This window comes from Anguilla anguilla, chromosome 6 (genome assembly GCF_013347855.1).
Source record: "Anguilla anguilla isolate fAngAng1 chromosome 6, fAngAng1.pri, whole genome shotgun sequence".
Lineage (NCBI taxonomy): Eukaryota > Metazoa > Chordata > Actinopteri > Anguilliformes > Anguillidae > Anguilla > Anguilla anguilla.
The window spans coordinates 60,890,571-60,903,520 of record NC_049206.1 but is presented as its reverse complement, the minus strand read 5'-3'; the positions used below and the strand labels follow the sequence as shown (position 1 = coordinate 60,903,520).

Below are 12,950 nucleotides of genomic sequence, written 5' to 3'. Positions count from 1 at the left end.
AGAGGGAGGGAGGGAAAGAGCGTTTGCACTGTCCATACACCCGACTCTTAAACTTATCTGCTCGTTTCTGTGAATTAAAGTGTGCGTAAATACATGTGTTTGTGTGTAACTGTGAGTGTGTGCGTGTGTCTGTCTGTGTATTGGTGTATTAATGCATATGCTGTAATAAACATAATGTTGTAACGTGCATACATATGCACAGGGATTATCTCGCTGGCACGGGAGCTCACACTTTTCTTTCCTGGTCTCCACACCGTTTCATCGCTGTTAAATTATTTCCATGGTAACCTCATTTTTCCCATGTTGCTGATTATAAACAAAATGTCTAAAATAAATTTATGAACCCATTTTACAGTGAGGAAGGATGGAGGTTATCTTTTCTTGATGACCGTTTCTGTATCTCTGTCTTTTATTAATGGATATTTTTTATTTGTTTTTCAGACGGAAGATTACTCATGACAAGCTGTACGTGATTCTTCAGCAGACCACTCACCCCCTCAGGTATGCGTGATTTTTTATTATTTTTTTATGACTATTAGCTGCGTTCTCCGGTAACCACAGCAAACAGTCCTGCAGCATGATGCTGTTTTATGTCTTCGCCTGTCCGAAACTCGCTGGGGAAATAACAGACTTTTTCTGAGACTGGATTTATTTTCACGTCCGCAGCTAATGGCTCTCTTCTCCTCCTCTAATACGCTCCGCATGTTTCCTGCTGCAAAGGGCCCAGGATGAACATGTAAAACGCAGACCGTGCTTAATATTAATAAATTAATAACAAACTCCTGCTCGGGAAGTGGCCGGCGTGTAACGCTGTGTCAAACCACGTCTTCGCCACGTCCAGCCATATATTACGGTGTTTATTTCTTTACAGATACTTAGCGTTAAAGAGGATTGATGGCTTTCAGTTGGAGATTCGCTACTTTCTCTGCATTCGTGGAGGAGTGGAGCAACGGATTGTGTTTCCTGGAGCACCTGCTTGTGTTTTTCAGGACTGTTTCTGTTAAGCTGCTCTTACTCTTATTGAAGTTGCGTAGCCGCAGCTCAGACAGTCGTGGATGTGGAGTTGCTGGGTGCGGGGGTTGAGCATTAGCCGGTGTTGGGGTGGAGTACCTGTTGACAGGTTTGGGAAAGGGAATACAGAAACAGTTTTTTTGTAAAATATGGCCGATCTTATCTGTGATCGGGTCAGTCAGCGACGCTTTAAAAGCGCTTCTTGGCCGCGTTTGATTTACGAGGCTCCTGAGTGCCCGCGGTGTTTTGGGTTTTTGCCGGGTAATCTGGGGAGCGGTTGGAGCCGGAGTTCGGATTGGGTTCCAGACGCACTCGTTCGAGTCGTGAACGCCGAGGCCTCCCCTTGGCAGAGGCAGCTGTTGTCGTCGGCCGAATTTGGCTGAAGGCTGAACGGTGTCATTAGTGCTCGTAAACCTCCCTCTGTCGAATGACCGCATATCCAAAAAATCCTGCGCAGGCCTGTGTCTGGCGTGAGGTCTTACAGACTGCGCTGCGGCCCCATTTTACTAAAGCAGGGCGTCCAGATGTGGCTTCTCCCCCGTACCGGACGAGTCCCCGATATTAATGTGCCGACCTTTGTTTCGCCTCTACATGTGATTTCCCCTTTGTTTCGCCTCTACATGTGATTTCCCCTTTGTTTCGCCTCTACATGTGATTTCCCCTTTGTTTCGCCTCTACATGTGATTTCCCCTTTGTTTCGCCTCTACATGTGATTTCCCCTTTGTTTCGCCTCTACATGTGATTTCCCCTTTGTTTCGCCTCTACATGTGATTTCCCCTTTGTTTAGCCTCTACATGTGATTTCCCCCATGAATCTGTTCTCTGATGCGATTGTTTCCCCCCTAAAAAATTACATTTTTCAATCCTGGTAAGGGTGCTAAATGGGCTTTGGGAAGGGGGGGTATTGTTTATTTGAGTAGGCGCTCGATGTCCTGGCAGTGAAGCGGGATGTGGGTGAAAGCTCTTCTTGTGTGGTTTGGGGGGGGGGGGGGGGCGGGGGGGACTGGCGGTGATATTTTAGGGTCCTTCCTTCTGTTTGGTTCCAGCTCACTTTAATCCGTGTAACTGATTCGGTTGCAAAGAAAGTGTTGGAAAAGCGTCCCTCATTCATGCGCTCGCCAGAATGAGCGTTTCCTCAGCGTTTCCTCAGCGTTTCCTCGGGTTTTCTCAGGGTTTCCTCAGCGTTTCCTCAGGGTTTTCTCTCCCCTCTCCCCATGGGGTGCACCTGAGAGGTGGTGCGGGGGAAGAGGGGGCTCTACAGCGGGACGGGGGAAGAGGGGCACTCTGCTGTGGGATGGGGGAAGAGGGGGCTCTGCGGTGGGACGGGGGAAGAGGGGGCTCTACAGCGGGACGGGGGAGGAGGGGGCTCTGTGGTGGGACGGGTGGAGAGGGGGCTCTGCGGTGGGACGGGGGAAGAGGGGCTCTGCGGTGGGACGGGGGAAGAGGGGGCTCTGCGGTGGGACGGGGGAAGAGGGGCTCTGCGGTGGGACGGGGGAAGAGGGGGCTCTACAGCAGGACGGGGGAAGAGGGGGCTCTGCGGTGGGACGGGTGGAGAGGGGGCTCTGCGGTGGGACGGGGGAAGAGGGGGCTCTACAGCGGGACGGGGGAAGAGGGGGCTCTACAGCGGGACGGGGGAGGAGGGGGCTCTGCGGTGGGACGGGGGAAGAGGGGGCGCTACAGCGGGACGGGGGAAGAGGGGGCTCTGCGGTGGGACGGGGGAAGAGGGGGCTCTGCGGTGGGACGGGGGAAGAGGGGGCTCTGCGGTGGGACGGGGGAAGAGGGGCTCTGCGGTGGGACGGGGGAAGAGGGGCTCTGCGGTGGGACGGGGGAAGAGGGGGCTCTGCGGTGGGACGGGGGAAGAGGGGCTCTGCGGTGGGACGGGGGAAGAGGGGGCTCTACAGCAGGACGGGGGAAGAGGGGGCTCTGCGGTGGGACGGGGGAAGAGGGGGCTCTGCGGTGGGACGGGGGAAGAGGGGGCTCTGCGGTGGGACGGGGGAAGAGGGGGCTCTACAGCGGGACGGGGGAAGACGGGGCTCTGCGGTGGGACGGGGGAAGAGGGGGCTCTGCGGTGGGACGGGGGAAGAGGGGGCTCTACAGCGGGACGGGGGAAGAGGGAGCTCTACAGCGGGACGGGGGAAGAGGGGGCTCTGCGGTGGGACGGGGGAAGAGGGGGCTCTACAGCAGGACGGGCTCTTTATAAAGGAACCGAAGCGATCTTCACATTGACCCGGCGACCTTATTAACGACGCGAGAGTGGCGGGGGGGGGGGGTGTTTGGTGACCCCCAAACTTTCCGGGGTCGAGGTGTTTCAGGCAGGGAGCTGCCATTAACTTAAAGGATGCGGGGGCGGGGGTGCAGGGGGCAGGGGGCAGGGGGCGGGGGGCTGCTTTTAAAACCACAGGAAACCTGTCACGTTTTTTTCTTTTTTGCCCAATTAAAATGATTTTTCCCCCTGTGTGCACTGATGCTCCAAGCCTGTGTGTGTGTGTGTGCATGTGTTTCAATGTATATTTTTACTGGTAACTTGCTTTCCTCAGCAGAAGAGAGTACAATATGATATTAATAAATAAATACACAATACACATTTGTCTCAATATTGTTTCATTAATCTAGCATGGTTGCAGTGGCAAATCTGTCATGATTGAAGGCATTTGTCTTTGCTTAGCCTCACAGTACTACAGGAGAGCCAGTGACTATTTACACACAGTACTACATGAGAGAGAAAGAGTTTCTTTTATGGGCTATTTTTAATTTTAGTTTTGTGATTTTGTTCCCTGCAGTTGATCACCTGTGAAGACTGCAGATCAGAGCACATGACCGGCATCGACGGGGAGGCCCAGTTGCCTTGGTAACGGTTAAGATGACCTCCCTTGACCCTGTTTGATTGGCAAGCCACTAGTGGCTGCTGGTGTTTGTGTGTGAAACTGAACATGGTGTAGTGGCAGGAGTTAGTTCCTCATCGGTGATCTGTAGCCCACCAGGGCCAGTTTAACCTCTGCTTGCATACTGGTCGCTAGAAGAGGACTGCCGTTAGGTTTAAGTAACGTTGCTTTTATGTGCTTCCTGATGTACCTGTAGCTACCTGGCTGTTTTAGTTCGTCTTGCTCGTCTTTGTCCCGCTGACCTCCTTGTTTGTTTGAGCGGGACCCATCGCCTCGTTTGTCTTGGGGTCGTGGGTGATGGGGTCGTGAGTTAGCGGTTGCTCTGAGAGTGAGGGGGATTGTGGGAAGGGAAGCGCGATGGTCCTGGAGGCGGATGGCCTGGTCTGGCAGAGATATTTTTACGTGAACACGCTGCGTTCTGTCATGATAAAGCAGGATTAAAGATAAATAAAATGGTTCTTCACACAGAAATAGGCTGTATATTTATATGTTATGTATGTATAAGTAGACCTTGTATATTTAAAATAGTGTGTGTCTATGTGTAAAAATACTGAAATGTATTTTTGTGTGTGTGTTTATTTTCCTGTTGCATAGCAGAGATGATTGACTGACATGTGGAGTTGTAGACGAGCAGAAGCGTGGTGTTGATTGTGTACTGACTGACTGTGTGAGCTGCAACTGAGCCGTTACTGAAATATTCCCGCAGACACCCCCCCCACCACCCGCCCACTCCGCCCCCCCCACCCCTGTAGGCCCCCTCCTTCTTTTGCTTGCTTGTCCAGACATGCTCTCCAAAGTTAAACATTTCTTGTTGCTACAGCTATGTAAGGTAAAATAACCCCCCTCCCCCATCACCGCCAGACCTGCCCCTCCCTTACATCCTCTGATCTACCTGATGGAAGCGTTCCTTATTTAAATGAGCCCTTTTACCGGACCGCTCCTTATTCAAATTAACTTCTTTCGGGTTGTGGTTGGGGGGGGGGGGGGTGGTTGAGGCAGCAGGTGGCGTATTGAAGGAAGCCTGTCTGTCATCGCTGAGGAATTTTTCCGGAAGGTTCCACGTTCAGCGGGGGGGGGGGGGTAGTCTATGGAAATGTTGTGCTCAGAGGGGGGGGGTAGAAGTGGGCTGTCTGGCTTTTAGTTGCATCAGTCTAAAATAATTTTCTTGTGAAACGTGCTGGTTTATCAGTGTGCTGTAATGCAGGCGGGCTCTGTGTTTGTGAGCGGAGCGCACAGCTGTGTTGGCTGCGCAGACGGGCTCTGTGTTTGTGAGCGGAGCGAGCAGCTGTGTTGGCTGCAGACTGTGTTGGCTGTGTTTGTGAGCGGAGAGCGCAGGTGTGTTGGCTGCTGCAGACGGGCTCTGTGTTTGTGAGCGGAGCGCGCAGCTGTGTTGGCTGCAGACTGTGTTGGCTGTGTTTGTGAGCGGAGCGCACAGCTGTGTTGGCTGCGCAGACGGGCTCTGTGTTTGTGAGCGGAGCGCAGCTGTGTTGGCTGCTGCAGACGGGCTCTGTGTTTGTGAGCGGAGCGCGCAGCTGTGTTGGCTGCAGACTGTGTTGGCTGTGTTTGTGAGCGGAGCGCACAGCTGTGTTGGCTGCGCAGACGGGCTCTGTGTTTGTGAGCGGAGCGCAGCTGTGTTGGCTGCTGCAGACGGGCTCTGTGTTTGTGAGCGGAGCGCGCAGCTGTGTTGGCTGCAGACTGTGTTGGCTGTGTTTGTGAGCGGAGAGCGCAGGTGTGTTGGCTGCTGCAGACGGGCTCTGTGTTTGTGAGCGGAGCGCGCAGCTGTGTTGGCTGCAGACTGTGTTGGCTGTGTTTGTGAGCGGAGCGCACAGCTGTGTTGGCTGCGCAGACGGGCTCTGTGTTTGTGAGCGGAGCGCAGCTGTGTTGGCTGCTGCAGACGGGCTCTGTGTTTGTGAGCGGAGAGCGCAGGTGTGTTGGCTGCTGCAGACGGGCTCTGTGTTTGTGAGCGGAGCGGGCAGCTGTGCTGGCTGCGCAGACGGGCTCTGTGTTTGTGAGCGGAGCGCGCAGCTGTGTTGGCTGCAGACAGGAGGTGTTGATGGTAAACAGAGCTCTGCTGAGCTGCCATTCTTACGGTGGGCTGGCCTCTTTGATCCGTCCCATTGTGAGCCCGCCCCCCCCCCCCCCCAAACCGCACCCAGAGCTCTGCAGTAATGCGGTCCTTTTATTTGCTTAATGAACGGGGCGGGGGGCGGGGGGGGGGCCTGAGGGGGGGTGGGGCAGAGACGTTAGCGCACAGTTGTGTACTCAGCGCAGTTCGGCGCTGGGCTCTTTGAACCTCACGCACGTCCACTCCTCTGTGCTGTGGAACCTGGCCTGTGTGAGTGTGTGTGTGCGTCCATGCGTGTGTGTGCGTGTGTGGGTTTGTGTATATTTGCATGTGCCTCATTCGAAAAGGAAGTTGGTCAGGGAGGGTTGTGGTGTCTAATTTTACAGTCCCATTAACTGGCTTTTAGTCTGTAAATCTGAAAAAGTATCGATCTCCAGGTGTGCAATTACAGGTTTTGACTGTACTTGAATATTAATAAATAATTGATTAAAAATATTCAGGTTAGGAACTCTGACATGAATCCACCGCAGCAACCCGGCAGATACACTGCTGTTTCATAGCTGTTATGTTTACCTGGTTGCCATGGTTTTGTTTAAATGTAATTTCTCTTCCTGGCTGATATGGCTGGTAGGGCTGTGGGCTGAAGCTATACGGGACACGCTGCACTTCCATGGCTGGGTAACTACTGAGGCCATTTAGGACTAACGACCTTTGATCAGGGGAACTAGAGCAGTGCCCCTGCCTGGGACTTGAACCCACAACCTACTGGCTTACAGCTGTGGCAAAAATAAGCAACAGAATGTACCTGTTGAGGCAGCCAGTCCCAAAAACCCACACCATGGGGAACATTCTCACTAGGCCTTAAAATGGAAGCCTGAATTTAAAGGGTTAAAAATGCAGGCAGGTCCTCTGAGTGCTCGGCCCGTCTCCTGTGGTTCACACCTGCGCAGGCACTTACACGGCCAGCTTCCTGATCGCAGGACCCCACCTCACTTCCTCAACCGTGTTCTACAGGCACCTTTACTCACTGTTTCCCCAGCTGTCACATAATCGGGTGTGATTTACATGCCCTGTGCCACCGCATACCCAGATTTCCACCAAGATTTGAGCGGCTAATAGATCTGGTTTCCCTTCCTGTTGGCTGCAGAACTACAGTCCGATACAGCAGTGCTGCGTCCGTACGTTTTTTAATGCTGAATCTGGTCATGTCTTTACCCTAAACTTGAGTGGGCTTCTGAAGCATTTGAGTATTAGTTGGATGGGGGGGGATGAACTGTGTGCTCGTTCAGATGGTGGAACCCATGTGTTAGACTGCAGCTTCTTACTGGACGGGCCTAAGCCTCAGATGGGGGGGATCCCGGAGTCATCCAACCCCCCTTAGGCCAAGTGATTGGAGTTCCAGAAAGGAGTGGTTCAGCCTCCTCCCCCCCCGGGCACAAAGGGGGGGGGGGGGGTCTCTCAGTCTTCAGTCTTCTTTTGGGGAGCTGGGAAGAGTAAATATTTAGTGTGGATGCAGCGCAGTAGCAGAGCGAACCGTGGAGCACAGCTTCTGTGCACCTCCTGCGCACAGCTTCTCTGCACCTCCTGCGCACAGCTTCTCTGCACCTCCTGCGCACAGCTTCTCTGCACCCCCTGCGCACAGCTTCTCTGCACCTCCTGCGCACAGCTTCTCTGCACCTCCTGCGCACAGCTTCTCTGCACCTCCTGCGCACAGCTTCTCTGCACCTCCTGCGCACAGCTTCTCTGCACCTCCTGCGCACAGCTTCTCTGCACCTCCTGCGCACAGCTTCTCTGCACCTCCTGCGCACAGCTTCTCTGCACCTCCTGCGCTGAGACACTCGTCTGAAAGAAACGGAAGAAAATTCTGGGTGGGGAGGGTGTGTAGTGCGGGGGGGGGGGGGGGGGTGAAATAGGCATCTTTTCTGCATTTGAGGGTGAAGTTTTGACCATAAATGTGGAATTGTTTTAGGAAAAAAAAGAGTGAGAGAGAGAGAGAGGGGAATGGCCAGGGGGCTTAAGTATCTGAGCCAATTGAAGCTTGTGAGAAGAGGTACTTTCTAATGTTTGGAAAACTACTTAAATGCCATTATGGCACTCCACCCCCCCTCCCTGCCCACGCACCCCGCACCTCCGCCCCCACCCCATTTACTAATGTGATTGTGTGACAGTTGTTTCTCTTCACTTGTCTCGCTTCTGTGCGTCTGTTCAGCTCCGCGTCTGTTACAGCACGCAACGGTGTTCGGTTGCACGTTCTGAAGTTTAATTCTCTTATATACACACACACGCACTGACTGGCTGACACACACATACGCGCATGCACGAGCCGTGCGAAATTACTGTACCGCGAAGTTGGAGTGTACGGGCTTGCAAAGCAAGAAACTTATCTAGATCAGTACGGTGATTTACTGTAACTCGTAAATCCTCCTAATTTACCGCTATAATTACTTTTATAAAGGTGTGAAATGAACCGACCAAAGGCATTGTATCGACAGAGATGAATGGGCGACCTCTTTTCCCCGTTATTATCCTGATTTTATTAGCTCTGAGCTCGTTCGGTGCTCGCGACAGGCACGGCCAGACCGCGTGCGAGACTGCGCGCGGCGATCACGGAGACGGGTTACAAAGAACAGACCGCGGGAGAGCGTACAGCGCGTTGTGAAATTCCGAGCTTACGGTCCCGGCCAGTAATTTTTGTCGAATAGGAAAATACATAAAAATGATCCGTTTTAAGAGACGATAAATCATCGGAGGCCATGGAAGTTAACCAAATACATTTACGCAATTTTACAACAGCAAAAACAATTTCCGGATTATGACTGTAAAATTAAAACATATGTTTTAGAAAGAATTAATTATTCTTTCTGTGAGACAATTAGATTGTTTCAGGAGTGGGTCAGCACCAGTGGAACACGTCAGGAAAGTGTGTGTATAGGCAGCCATTCTTTTTCAGCTTTTTATTAAGTAGCGTTAACTGCCATGAGTTATAAAGCCACGTTTCGTAGCTAGAGTTCACTGGATCCAGCGTTCAGAGACTGAGTCAACAAAATGAAGTGGCAGGAGGGCACCTCAAACCCATGCCAGCTGTTTTTTGGCTGGCCCAAACTTCAGGAGCCACTCTGCCAGCTTAAGGTGGCTCTCACTTATGGAGTGCTTCTGGGGTGGGGGGTGGGGAGGAGGAGGAGGGGGGGGTCCTCATTATAATTTGGAAAGCGGCTTGTGGGGAATGCTGGCTGACCTTGCCTGTGATGTAACTCGGTAAGTCTGTCACTAATAATTTCCCTCCTCCGGATTCACCCACATCCTTGCAATGGGCCCCATCACTTCAGGGTGTGGAATTTTCCACACACACACACACTCGCACGCACGCACACTCGCACGCATGCACGCACGCACACACTCACACAGGTACGTGCGTGCACGCACATGCACGGACGCACACTCACGGGCACACAGTCACACACACACACATGCACACACTCACATACACATGCGCATGAACATGCACGCGTGCACACCCACTCGCACACACTCACACATGCACATGGACACATACGCACACACACTCTCAGACACACGCACACATACGCACACACTCTCAGACACACGCACACATACGCACACACACTCTCAGACACACGCACACATACGCACACACACTCTCAGACACACGCACACATACGCACACACACTCTCAGACACACGCACACATACGCACACACACTCACACATGCAGATGGACACATACGCACACACACTCTCAGACACGCGCACACATACGCACACACACTCTCAGACACACGCACACATACGCACACACTCTCAGACACACGCACACATACGCACTCACACTCAAGCACGTGTCCTCCTAATGTGCTGAGTTTTGATTGAGTGTGTAATAAACGTTGCAGGTGTTCTGTGATCAGCGCTCTGTGCACCTGTTTAGCTGTAATGAGTTAAGAGTGATTCGTTAAAAAACCCTTCAGTTACCTCGGCAACACCGGGCTCCTGTTCGCCTTTCATCATTTTGCATTAACATTCGTTTTTGAGTTCATTAATGCTGGTGAAATACTCATGTGCACAGTGTGTGTGTGTGTGTGTGTGTGTGTGTGTGTGTGTGTACGCATACACTGTATATTAATATTACAGCTCATACTGTGATGCATTGTGTGTGCATGCACATTGTAAAATATCTCCTCGTATTACATGCGGGTGGATTGATGAGGATGGATGAGGTTTTTGTGGGGGGGGGTTTAAGCACCTGTATGCCCTCCCCCCCCCCCCGCACTTTAGACAGGCATTCCCTCAGTGCTCCTGGTACTGGATCACTTTCCGGCTGATGAATGGCTTTGTTATTGGCTGGGGGCCGTGGGGCGGAAACTTCAGAGACGAGGTGTTAAGTGGGGGGGGGGGGGGGGGCTGTCAGGGAGGAGTCCGTCCGTCTGTCTCTTACAGGAGAACCAGCCCGGGTTCGGGGGACCGGGTGGGTGGGGGGGTGTCCCCCATCCCCCACCCCCCCACCCCCGTAGCATCAGAGCCCCCATGAGTCTTGTGAAGGACAGGAGTACACGGGGGCGTATATCTATAGCACAGGATTGTCAAAGAGTGCATTCATCCCCCTGCCCCAACCTGGCGGGGGCGGGGGTGGGGGGGGTGGGGGTAGGGAGCCGGGGGGGCAAGGGGGCAGGGGGGGCTCTTCACTTTGTCGTCTCCGCTCCTCGGCAGCGCCCTGGCACGCCCGCATTTGGCGATCAGAACGCCCTGCTGTGTGCGTCTGCTTTCCTGGGGCGGGGTGGGGAGGGTGCAGGAGGGTGTGTGGGGTGGGGAGGGTGCAGGAGGGTGTGTGGGGTGGGGAGGGTGCAGGAGGGCGTATGGGGTGGTTTCTTGGCGATTTTCATTGGAGGTCATGGGATTTCAAATAAGCGTTTTTCCCTGGGTGTGTCTCCTAAAGAATGATAGAGTGATGGAGGTATGGAGCGATAGAGAGGTGGAGGTATGAGCGATAGAGAGGTGGAGGTATGGAGCGATAGAGAGGTAGAGGTATGAGCGATAGAGAGGTGGAGGTAGAGAGAGACCTTGACACATTGGTGTCCTTGGGAGCAGCTGTGGGCCGGGTCTCTCCGTCTCCATGGTGACCGGGACCCAAGCTCATTCCCCCCCCCCCCCCACTTCTCTCCCTCAGCGCTAATGTGGGTTTCTCGTTCATTTCACCGAGGGCTGAACTCGCTGCCTCGTCTTCCTCGTGAGGAAGTCCCGGCGCTTAAGCTGAATTAAATGTTATGGGTTTGAATCCCGGCCAGTGGGCCTACTTACGCTGCGCTCAGTCTGGTTTGGCTCTTAAGGAAATTAACACCCAGGCCTGGAAGAGCAGCCGTGCTGAACGCGGTGCTAATGTCTGTGTTTAAATGGGCAATATAAAGCACAGCCGCTCTGATTGTCTGTGTTTAAATGGGCAGTATAAAGCACAGCCGCCCTGATTGGCTGTGTTTAAATGGGCAATATAAAGCACAGCCGCTCTGATTGTCTGTGTTTAAATGGGCAGTATAAAGCACAGCCGCCCTGATTGGCTGTGTTTAAATGGGCAGTATAAAGCACAGCCGCTCTGATTGTCTGTGTTTAAATGGGAAGTATAAAGCACAGCCGCTCTGATTGTCTGTGTTTAAATGGGCAGTATAAAGCACAACCGCTCTGATTGTCTGTGTTTAAATGGGCAGTATAAAGCACAGCCGCTCTGATTGTCTGTGTTTAAATGGGCAGTATAAAGCACAGCCGCTCTGATTGTCTGTGTTTAAATGGGCAGTATAAAGCACAGCCGCTCTGATTGTCTGTGTTTAAATGGGCAGTATAAAGCACAGCCGCTCTGATTGTCTGTGTTTAAATGGGTAGTATAAAGCACAGCCGCTCTCATTGTCTGTGTTTAAATGGGCGTATAAAGCACAGCCGCTTTGATGGCGGACTCTGTGGAAGCATAAAGTTTGCGTTTAGGTGCCCTGGAGTGTTGCTCCTCGGTAACTGATAACCCGGCATCTGCACAGTAGCCATCGCATAACCCTGGGGGGAGGAGACCCCCCCCCCCCCCAGTATGTATCACGTCGCGTGACACTCAGATACTTGAATCGCTGCTCAGAGGTGCGTGTGTGTGTGTGCATGCGTGCTTGTGTGTGTGTGCGTGAGTGTGTGTTTACCCTGGAGGACAGGCTAAATCCGCTCAGGTTAAGTTGGGCTGGGGTGTTGAGTTCTCGGGGATCCCTGTGGGTTTTTCGGGGCGTAGATCAGCTGTGCGATGTCCGTCCTCGCCCGGCTCGGGTGTCGCCACAGGAACCGTGCGCGCCCCGCTAACTCCCAGCCCACGCCCCCCCATAGGGGCTGCGAGATCGCATCCTAAACCTGTTCTATGGCCGCTACTGTAATGCAGGACTCTTTCCTTTTTGTTTTTATTTTTTATAAAACCTGAAACAGGCTGGACCATGTTTTCATTTGGAGCTGGAAGCCTGTTGTGTTGTATGTAGTTGTATTCATTTATTTTTAAAAGTCTGTTTGTGAATGCTTGTGTTCTTGGAATGAGCAAGTGTGAACCAGCTTGAGCTTTGCCCTCAGTGATTGATTAAAATGCAGTTGTGCTGTATTTATGCGTTATTTTAAACAGAAACCTGTACCCCACCCCTCCCCTTTTCTGGAGAATTCAGTTTTATTTTTGTGTGAGAAATGGCAGTTTATTTCTGAACAGCCATGGACAAACAGTCAAAAACATTTGGCGAAGAAAACCAGTTTTGTTTATGCTTATGTTTTTTTAAAATGTATGGGCTTTTAGTTGTTTCTCTGGTACAGAATCCCCCTGGGGCATTTCCAACACCCATATTTGGGCTTTTCCACTTTCCCAACTGAAATGTGTTCCCCTTATTGGACAAGTTTTAAATTTTAATTTAGAAATTATTAATTACATTTTTAGTTTTTGACAGAGACAGTGCACATTAATAACATGTCTGTGGGTGTGCC

At 52.3% G+C, this 12,950-nt stretch overlaps 1 protein-coding gene across 6 annotated transcripts in view; it reads left to right on the top strand.

The window, feature by feature from the left end:
- The window catches only part of disp1 (dispatched homolog 1 (Drosophila)), a 55,528-nt gene that overhangs the window by 16,604 nt on the left and 25,974 nt on the right, over positions 1 to 12,950 (top strand). For 3 of the 6 annotated variants that reach the window (XM_035422205.1, XM_035422202.1, XM_035422203.1), the window contains 2 exons: positions 442 to 501; positions 3,791 to 3,858. The gene's annotated coding sequence lies outside the window, so the exon portion shown is untranslated. The remainder of the gene's footprint in view (positions 1 to 441; positions 502 to 3,790; positions 3,859 to 12,950) is intronic. The other 3 variants (XM_035422209.1, XM_035422206.1, XM_035422207.1) reach the window with 1 other exon arrangement.